General features: G+C 39.4%; 1 protein-coding gene across 3 annotated transcripts in view; it reads left to right on the top strand.

The window, feature by feature from the left end:
* Window positions 1–9,888, top strand: part of LOC104926545 (alpha-1,6-mannosylglycoprotein 6-beta-N-acetylglucosaminyltransferase B) — a 108,493-nt gene that overhangs the window by 77,368 nt on the left and 21,237 nt on the right. The window lies entirely within an intron of this gene.

Raw genomic sequence — 9,888 nt, 5'->3', positions numbered from 1 at the left:
TGTTTGATTATGCTGTGTGTGTGTGTGTGTGTGCGTGTGTGTGTGCGCATTTGTGTTTTTCAAGTAAGATAAACTTTGCCAAGACGCTCACAGATTGCCATCCCCTGGGTGTAATCAGAGGCGGATGTGGAAGCAGATGATTACATGGATGTTTGAGTGTTTGATTATGCTGTGTGTGTGTGTGTGTGTGCGTGTGTGTGTGCGCATTTGTGTTTTTCAAGTAAGATAAACTTTGCCAAGACGCTCACAGATTGCCATCCCCTGGGTGTAATCAGAGGCGGATGTGGAAGCAGATGATTACATGGATGTTTGAGTGTTTGATTATGCTGTGTGTGTGTGTGTGTGTGCGTGTGTGTGTGTGTTCCCAACTATCATTTGATATAGCTGAGAATTAAGAAGATGTTGATTTACACCAGTATTTACTTTTTCAGACTTTCCAGCTATCTCCGCACATGCACACAGACATCATCACACACTGAAGTAACTTGTAAAGTAGACTTGTGTTCCTAAAATGGGAGTATTATCCAGTCTACAGCTGCCTACAGGGTCCACACATAAGAGGATCAAACTGCTGTTGTACAATTTTGTCTTCATGTCACAGTGATAAACTTTTTAAACCAAATTCAACTCAATTTTAAGACGGAAACTTTTTGGATGTTACCTTATGCAACACCCAGGCAACATTTTCATAACATTTAGGACTGGATTTTTTTATTTTTTATTTAGTTTGACTTTTTTTTATTTTTGCATGGCCCTTCTTTGAATAGTTAACAAGGCTTATGTACACATTTTGCATACCAAGTTGACATTTCCCTGAAAGTGCAATCTGCAAAACAATCCTACTGAATAGTAGTTCACATTATCTTTGTTCTATATATGTGCTCTTTGGCTTGACCTCTCTGTTTTCTGTTTGTTTTCTTTCCTGGCAGAGTGACGACTACCTAGATATTTCTTGTATGCATAATGTTTGTTTAGATAAATCACTAGTTAGCAATCAAAACAAAAAATTACAAGGTGAAAATGCTTTATCCAAACTGCTTTCACTTCAAATCTATTATTATCACATTATCACACGTGAAAATGAAGAGCTCATTCTTCCAGTGCCATTTCTTTGATAATAGAAGAAACACACACACACACACACACACACACACACTGTCCAGTGCTTGTCATAGTCTCAGCTGCTTGCATCTTCGTCTCACTGGTGACCCCATCCTGCCCTCTGTCATTCAGGACAGTGGGGATGACATTATCTGGCAGCAATGATTGGGGTGCCCTTCAACTGTTGTACATGTATACAGTACGGATCATCTGTTATGTGTTGCCAGCTGAGAGGAATCTCTTCACCTCACAGTGACATGTGGCCAGCTGTTGGTTTGGTGGCACACACACACACACACACACACACACACACACACACACACCACACACATACCTAGAAGAGGTGCTCAGGGACTGATGGTGTCTCAGAGATGAGATCAAGTCTCTGCCCTTATCAAAGAGAAAAATCTGCATTTTCTGTTGGTATTGTGTAGTATTTTCGTAGGCGTCTTCTTCTTCTTGCTCAGTCACTCCCTTCTTTTCTTTTCTTAGCTTCCTCCATCAACATGGCTCTGTCTGTCTGGTTACATTGCCCGCTTGCCCAGCTCTGGTTCTGGCATAACACTGGCTCCTCTCCCTGTCCGTATTTATTTGTTCATTAAACAGCGTTGTCCCATTTGCATGGGTGTTTTTTGTATTCAACAATTCCTTGGCCCGACTTTATCAAGATTTCTGAGCATGTATGCTAATCTCTGCCTGACCTCTGACACTTGTTACAAATCACTTAACCCCTGAGCATCAAGTTTCTCTTCTTCCCACTGGTTTATACTGGAATAAAGGTGATGCAAGTGCTAAGGTGTTTTTGGTAAACCGAGCATTGGCAACAAGGACATCTTCGGAAGAGTCACATGAAGCGGGGAAGGGTCTATGCTAAACTATAAAATAGTAAACCGTAAAATACTTCTCAGTGAGTTGTAAGGGCTTCTCAGAGAATAAAAACTTTAGGAAGAGTGACGAGTGAAAATGGAGGCGATGGTTTGTCTGCAACAGGAGTAGGATGTTGGTTCTGTCTGTTTAGTGTTTAAATTCGGTTTGCTGAAGACCAGCTGACTTTTTTACCCTCAACAAAGCTGTAACAAACCTTTGTCAAAGAGTTCTGACTCTTTGCACAACCATTAATTACATTTAACCTTTATCATTTATTCAAGTTCAGTATCTACACCTCTGCTTAAGTGCAGATGTGTAGTAAAGCCAAATTAGCCAAAATTAGCCAAATTTTGAGTGTGGGAGGAAACCGGAGAATCCGGAGAAAACCCACGGCAACACAGGGATCTAGTCACTTCTCACAGAAAAGACAAGAGAGTCACAACCCGACACTTCAGACCTTGTCTGTGAGGAAGACTCTTTGCCCCCGTGCTGTCCCCACCCTACAATAAATGGTTATTTTGTTTGTTGTCACAGAGTTGTCTGACAAAGCCGAGCTGAGCTTTACATGCCCCACGCTTCCATACTTGCCAAACCAACAAACGTCAACACTTAAAGACTTATATGTAGGAGTATGGCTCCGGCCAATAGACCAGCCCAAAAAGTAAAAAAGTATAAAATATGATGATTCAGTTTCTTCTTCTGCAGACAAACTGACCACCCAAGAACTTTATCATAAATGCAAATCAATAAAAATACAATACAAATAAAGGATATGAGATGTTCTTCTGTTCTTCTTCTTCTGTTTCTTCTGGTGCAGAAGTGTTGACCACTTCAAGCATGCTAGAGGCTGCCATGCAAAGTCCTTACAGCTGATCAGGAAGTAACTAACACATTCACACACGCACACTCACACACGTGCACTTACACACTGATGATTCAGCCTCCAGGAGCAATTTGGGGTGTCCAATTTTGCCCAAGGACACTTTGCACGCAGCCTGCAGGGGATCCAACCGACGATCTTCCCAGTGGACTAGTGGAGTCCAGTAATGTTGATCTGCTCTCTCTGCCTAAGTAATGAGGTGGATGTAGATTCTGTTCCTCTATATGACATGCAGAACTCCAGAATTCCGCTTCTGGAATAGGAAGGTTCTATGTCCATATATGGTATTTCCACATAAGCACACACACAAACACACACACACACAGCATAATAGACTTATGGTCAAAATGACAGATATTAGTTCTCCACAAGCACTGGATTTAACTGCTCATTTTGTGCTCTTGTGCACCTAATAACACCCTGCTCCTGAGAAGATCAATACAGGCATTTTATATTGAACAGAATAGCTCTATGGCATCATGCTCAAGTGGTAACACACAAATTATAAATATACATAGAGCATTTCACATTGTATTGATTGTATATATATATATATATGGAATAAGTAAAGAGTCCAACGTTTTTAAAGCTGAGAAAGTTCATAACGAGATGAGAAGGAAGGAATGTCAGGTCTGAAATACAGAGAATGTGAAAGCAGGATTTAATACACTGTGTCCTGAACATCAGTTTTGTATGGTTAAATTAATATCATAATCATTTATCAGTCTGCTGTATTTCACTAGATGGCAAGAATCATAAAGATGATATTCAAATTGGCATTCAACACCTCACTTCAGATAATGTATCGTTAAATTATGACTTTCTTCCAAGAATACATTTAGACAACAACATTTTGTAAAAGATAACACAATATCAATAATATTTAAATATCATGAAATGAACACCCATTATATTTGGAGGTCTGAGGAATCAGTTCAGCACAGCTGTAAACGAGGACCTCCCATCAGAGTTGTCTTCTTGTAAACCAAAACACTTCAGTTTGATTTATGACTGCAGTGAAATAACTGATTTTGCCATGTCCTACAAATGTCCTTGTTTTTTTTCTAAATTTGCGTCTGTTTGTCCTACCAACAGTCAACATTGGCCTGTTAACTTTTTATTTTTTTATTTTTTATGAGCTCTAGGCCACATGTTACTCTCAGATTGTGGTAGACTGTCAACAAATGGCAACACTGCTGGTTTGCTGTATGAACACTTGTTTATTTAAACTGGCTATCTAGAGTCTGAATTCACAGTAAATACAGTAAATAGATATTAGAAAGGAAAAATTTTATTAATTGGTACGCTTATGCTTCTCTCCTCCCTTTCCTTAGTCATGTATTCCCATACTTCATGCCCTTTCATTGTCTGTGGGTTTTCTGTGTGTGTGATTGTGCGTCTGTGTGCATGCGTGTTCATTCTGAGGGCTCATTGACTGCATGCCAGCCAGGAGACAAGCGAACCTTGGGTAATTGGACTCCTGTGTGGCCCTGCATGGCACTAGAATTGTGTCTGGGATGGCTGCCATCCTAAGTGTGTGTGTGTGTTTCTGTGTATTACTGATGTCTATGTTGAATCTCTGAACATGGTCTGCAAATCCATGGATGTCAGCATTCATGCGTGTACAGTGTGTGTTTATGTGTAATACACATTATACTGTATATTATATGACTACTCTGTGTGTTTCATGAGTTGAGCCATAGTCCAACTGGATTTGAGTCATATGTTCTGTTATTTTGGGTTTTATTGATGCTGTGTTTTGTCAATAGACTTTGTATATGATGATTTTTTAAATTATTTTAATATGCAATTATCAATTAAGCTATTTGCAAATAGTTTTTTTTTTTTTTTTACCCATAATTTCAAAATAAACCTTAAAAATTGCATTGGCCTCTGTGTATGTGAGAAATAGACACGAGCAGTGACATTACTGCACATGTACTTTTGACTTCATACTTCATCGTTAACAATCTGAAATTTTGTTATGGTCTAAATATAAAACCACAGCTTTGAAAATAATTTTTCACTTAATTATAAAAGTCAGCACCGCAGTGTCACTTCAGATGCAGAATTTTCAGTATGATTGAACCTTACTGACCTAATGACACAACTTTCATCACATCCTATCTTATCGTGACCACACAATGTTTATTTTAATGTTCATAACAAGCCTGATACGTCTGTTTCTAACAAAGGGGCGGTGTGTCAAATTAACAGTGCATCTAAATTTAGTTGAATGCCATTGAATTGCCCTATTCAAGGTGTGGGCAGGTGTTAACACTGTACCAACCTCTATCAAAGGATGAATTTAATGGACAGCTGGTTCAGATGACTTTGTAAAAAAAATACCACCCAGAGGTTGGGTATTCAAAGCAGTTCATCAGCAAAATTGTCCTTCAGTGTTCTTTAACAAAAGAGAGAAAAATGAGGCTATTTAAACAATAAACAAATCATTTTCACTCCTGGCCAATACACCATGGGTGAATAGCTGCCAAAAGAGAGGGATTAGAGGAAAATAGTGAGAGAAAAGAGCTGCTGATGAAAAATGAAGAACTGAGGAGCTGCCCATGTTCTTCCATTCTGCTGTTTTCTCAGCTGTCGGTACATTACAGTCTGTTTATTCGTATTTTCTTACTTTCTTAATTACAGCAGTACTGCAAAACCCTTCCTCACTAGCCTCAGTTCCCCCACATCTGTCTGCTATGACAGACATATAGACATACAAGGAGACTGATAGACATCGGCAGGCAAACAAAAGCACTGACTTTTCTCCAGCTCTGCCTAATGAGAACGGAGTGTACATATTGTGTTATTACTTCCTCAAAGAATAACCAGGGACGGTATAGCAATCATCACGAATTACAGCTTGTTCTGCTTTTGTGCTTTGTGTGTTGGATTGGGTGTGCAATACAAAGCGTTTTATTAAGAGAAATGTTAACAGATAATGTTTCAGTCCTGAGTCATTAACACACTGACAGTATATGTGACATTGTCAGCGGTGACCAAATGTCAATGCATTGACATTTGAGTGTTTAATTAAGAAAAAATATGATGTGAGTGTTCACTACTGCTGAGCAGCCATGCACTTTTGAATTAAAACAGGCTGTGAGTTAAAGCTGTTGTTTGGGCTCATTCTGGATGACATTAACACCCTTTGTATGTTAATCAGTTTTATTTCTTTTGGTTCAATATCTCCATTTCACAAAATGTTATGTGTATGAAAACAAATTTCAAGACTACAGTTGCAGAAAACAGTACAGTAAACACATTGCTTGTAAATCAGAACTACTTATACTTGGAACATATTCAATTTTCTGAAATAAAAACACACTTTTCATGGAATAACTTGCTTTAGGCTGCTCTAAGCCTTTTCTCATTGCCACGATTTCCAGCCTTCCAGTCCAAACTGAGATTTTCACAGGAGGGGAGGACTAGGGAGGATTGTGCCAATTTGAATGAATTTGCACATACTTTTTTGTGGAAATGCGACTGATGTTGAGGATATGCAACCTTGCAGGACAAAATGAGTCTGTATGAAAATCTGCAAACCTGAGGCTACGCTGGGAGGGTTAGCAATGGCTCAACAGACGTCACCCAAACACTCTCAGGCCTCCTCTAAGACATTTAAATTTAATTTTCTCTTTCCTCATCCTCCACTCTTATTCCTCTCATACTACTATTTTCAGTGTTGCCCTGTCTTCATTTCTACACCTCAGAGATCTTATCTTTGACCGTGATGAGATGTTTTAGTAATGATGTATGGCTGACATAAGTATAGTGTTTATCGTCACATAATTTGATAAATTATCTGGAAAGTCATGCCGTGAAATACAGTATACTGTCTTAGAAAGCAGGCTCTTATTGTGAGACACCCTAAGCACTTGTTTAAGTGTTTATACCAAAGCTTTATACGAAAAGAGATAATTAACAATCTTAATGCAATCAGTGGCAGCTGGTGGTGGTGTAACTTCCCACACTCTTAAATTAAGGAGGCTGGGTTTAGGACCTAACGCATATTTATTTATAAAATGTCTGTAGCAAGTGTAAATAATACTGTAGAAATCTTGCTTTGCCCTGTCATCTCTGAAATGTGATTTGTTCTCATTGAGTGGACTCTTTAAATAGGCACCTTTTAACTATGAGAGTTCTCCATTATCTATAAGGATGGAGTGAGACATTGTATCACTAATGGAAACAAGACTGAGGGGCACCACACTCCAGGAGCAGAGTGCACACTTGAAATCCCATCCTGCTTTTCCATAATGTTTTACGGGCGTCAAACCACAGATGGCGACTAGCTTCTAAAATGCCTGGATACAGGCAATATCTCAGTCGTTCATTGATTTTTAAAAACTGGAGAATTTCATTGCCTGCTATGGGATTAAATGTAGTGTTGTAAACTTTTTGCGAATACACTTAGAGGATAGGTTTCCAATTTTTCAAGTCAGTCAGTTCATCCATATACACTGAAGCAGTTATTGGTTGCTGCAGTTGTCTCCATCTACACTAGTCATTAAAAGATCCCTTCCTTAAATGCCTTCAATGTAAGAAATGGGGGACAACAGAAAAAAAGTTAGTTCCCAAAGGTGTTGTGGCTGAGCTGCAGAGGAGCACACCGCACCACCACATCCTGCATCTGTTGGTCAACAGTCGTACCGCATTTTCTAATTTGTCACTTCAGCATCAAACTCTGTTATCTGTGTTTCCACTGCTGTCCGGTGGTGGTTAGCAGCTGCCAGCAGCAGAGATCCTGTAAGTGCTGCCTCACAAACACTATCAAATGACCCTTTGGATAAGCAGCACAGCCAAAAAGACTGCCGTGTAAAAGTAGCATAGCGAGATGAAATTCACTCGGGGTACGAATTGCATTACAGTCTCCATTAGCCTTTGGCCTCATCTGTCACAGAAATAAGAGCTAAGTAAGAGCTAGCAGACCACTCACAGGTCAAATATCCAATAGCAGATCTGTCGACATGGTAACAGAGAGGCCCTCAGTCGATCAGTGAGTTGAAACTGAGTCAAACAAGGATGTGGAACTGGACTCAGTACACCACATTTATTATTATAATAATGTCTCTTCTCTCCTCTGGCTTGTACTTGTGTGCGTGTGTCTTGAAGGTCTTCTTGTAATCAAAGTAGACTTTGGGAAGTGGTAGGAGTGTATCAGTAGACAGACAGGCTGACATTTGGATCACACAACACAGCAAGTAAAGATCATACACACACAACATCAATACATTAGCTTATCTCTTTCTATTTTCTCTCTGCCTCTCCATTCATTGACCATCTGCTGCAGCTGTTGTTCTTGCTGCAGTAAGGTTACGACAGCCAGGTCATTACTCATTCAGCTCATTTCATCCTGTTTGTTTGAATTATGTTTTGCCGAAGGCCCCCCGGTGCCCCCCCTCCTGAATTGAGTGAAATTCAGGCATTACCCATATGATGCTATCTGATCAACAAACACACTTTTAATTTAACTTTCAGTCAAAACAATTTTAGTTTTAATAGGTTTTTTTTTTCACTCCAGGGAATTAGATTTTTAACTTTGATATGAGAAAGTCCCAAAGCGAGGGGAGCCTTAAAGAGTTGTTGGGTTACTGTGTCTCCTAGTTTGAAGGACATGCTGGTGGTCTTTATCATTTTGGCACGCAATGCAAGGTGTTCCCTCAACTGTGACTACTACAGTTTTTTGTTTTTTTTTCAAATTCCTCTTCATGCTGTGCTCCAGCTCTGATCTCATACTGCCATCTATACAGGCTATTTCTCTAACTTGTAATGCTGATTAGCTGAGCAGACAAGTCGAGGGTTAGCAGCTTCAAGTTGCATGCATTTAAAAAACATATACTTCTGGTGTTTTGTGGTCCGATTCTTTTAAAAAAAAAGAAGGAAAAAAAGCACTAAGATCTCACTAGTGTGGTGTCTGCACTTCTCAAATATTAACTGTCAATCAAATAGGATTTTCTGCTGATGAAGTTTAGTCTCTGTAGCTGGCACTCTTTGTCTATTCAGCTGTCACGGCTCATGCTAACTTCTCAGTTTTTTCTGCTGATGGGTATGCGTAATTCAGCACTCCTTGTTTCCCGGCTGATTCCAGCTGACGTCAAGTAACATTTGTAGAAAAACAAGCCTTTAGATTTCAAAAAGTTACCTCTCACTTCTTGCTGGCATGATTGCCTTCTCTACCTGGAACCCACTAATAACACCACAGCTAGACTGGCGACACTGTGTAGCTGTGTACTATGTAAGGCTCACAACGCTGAAATGCTGATGTTTAGCAAATATAGTGTGTACTATTTTTTCCTATCTCAGTTTATTTGAGCACTAAACACCAAGTATAGCTGAGGCTGATGGAAAGGATTGGACAAATGTCCGGATGATGACATTAGATGAAAAATCATCACCAAAGTGATCACAATTCATCCTGAGGGGGACAAGAACCAAATATCATGACAATCAATTAAAAAACTTGATGAAACGTTACAGTCAAAATCAAAAATGTCATCCTCAGGTGGTGCTAGAGGAAAGGTCGCTAGGGTTCATCCTCTGGGGACCCTGAATATCTGTACAAAATGAAAACAGTTATATTATTTCAGTTTTAGGTCAAAGTGGTGGCTCACCACTGCATTCAATTTGGAGCCAACTAAACCATCCTATATCCTATATACTGTATACAGTATGCAGGTGGCAGCAGGCAACAGAAATAAACAGGTGCAAAATGTTAATGGGGAATTTACATCACTGTAATACAACCATTATTACAATACTGCCCATGTTGTATACAACAGTACGCCAGTAAGCAACAATGCATATTTTCCAAAGCATCAAAGGGTAATAATGGCAGTATCAACACAGAGAGAGGGCAAGCTCATTATCAGATTATAAAGTCCATAAAAATTCTGCGCAGTGTGAATATATCTTCTACTTACAAACCTCAGAGAAAATGACCTATACATGTACCTGCAGTGCAGTGCACAGCAGCGGTAATTACTGACAATGTGGACTGCAGGATTCAACTCTGGCTAATTAGCTGCTGTATGCGA

Source organism: Larimichthys crocea, chromosome X (genome assembly GCF_000972845.2).
Source record: "Larimichthys crocea isolate SSNF chromosome X, L_crocea_2.0, whole genome shotgun sequence".
Classification (NCBI taxonomy): Eukaryota; Metazoa; Chordata; class Actinopteri; family Sciaenidae; genus Larimichthys; species Larimichthys crocea.
Note: the sequence above shows the minus strand (reverse complement) of the source record. Positions and strands in the feature narration are given on the sequence as shown.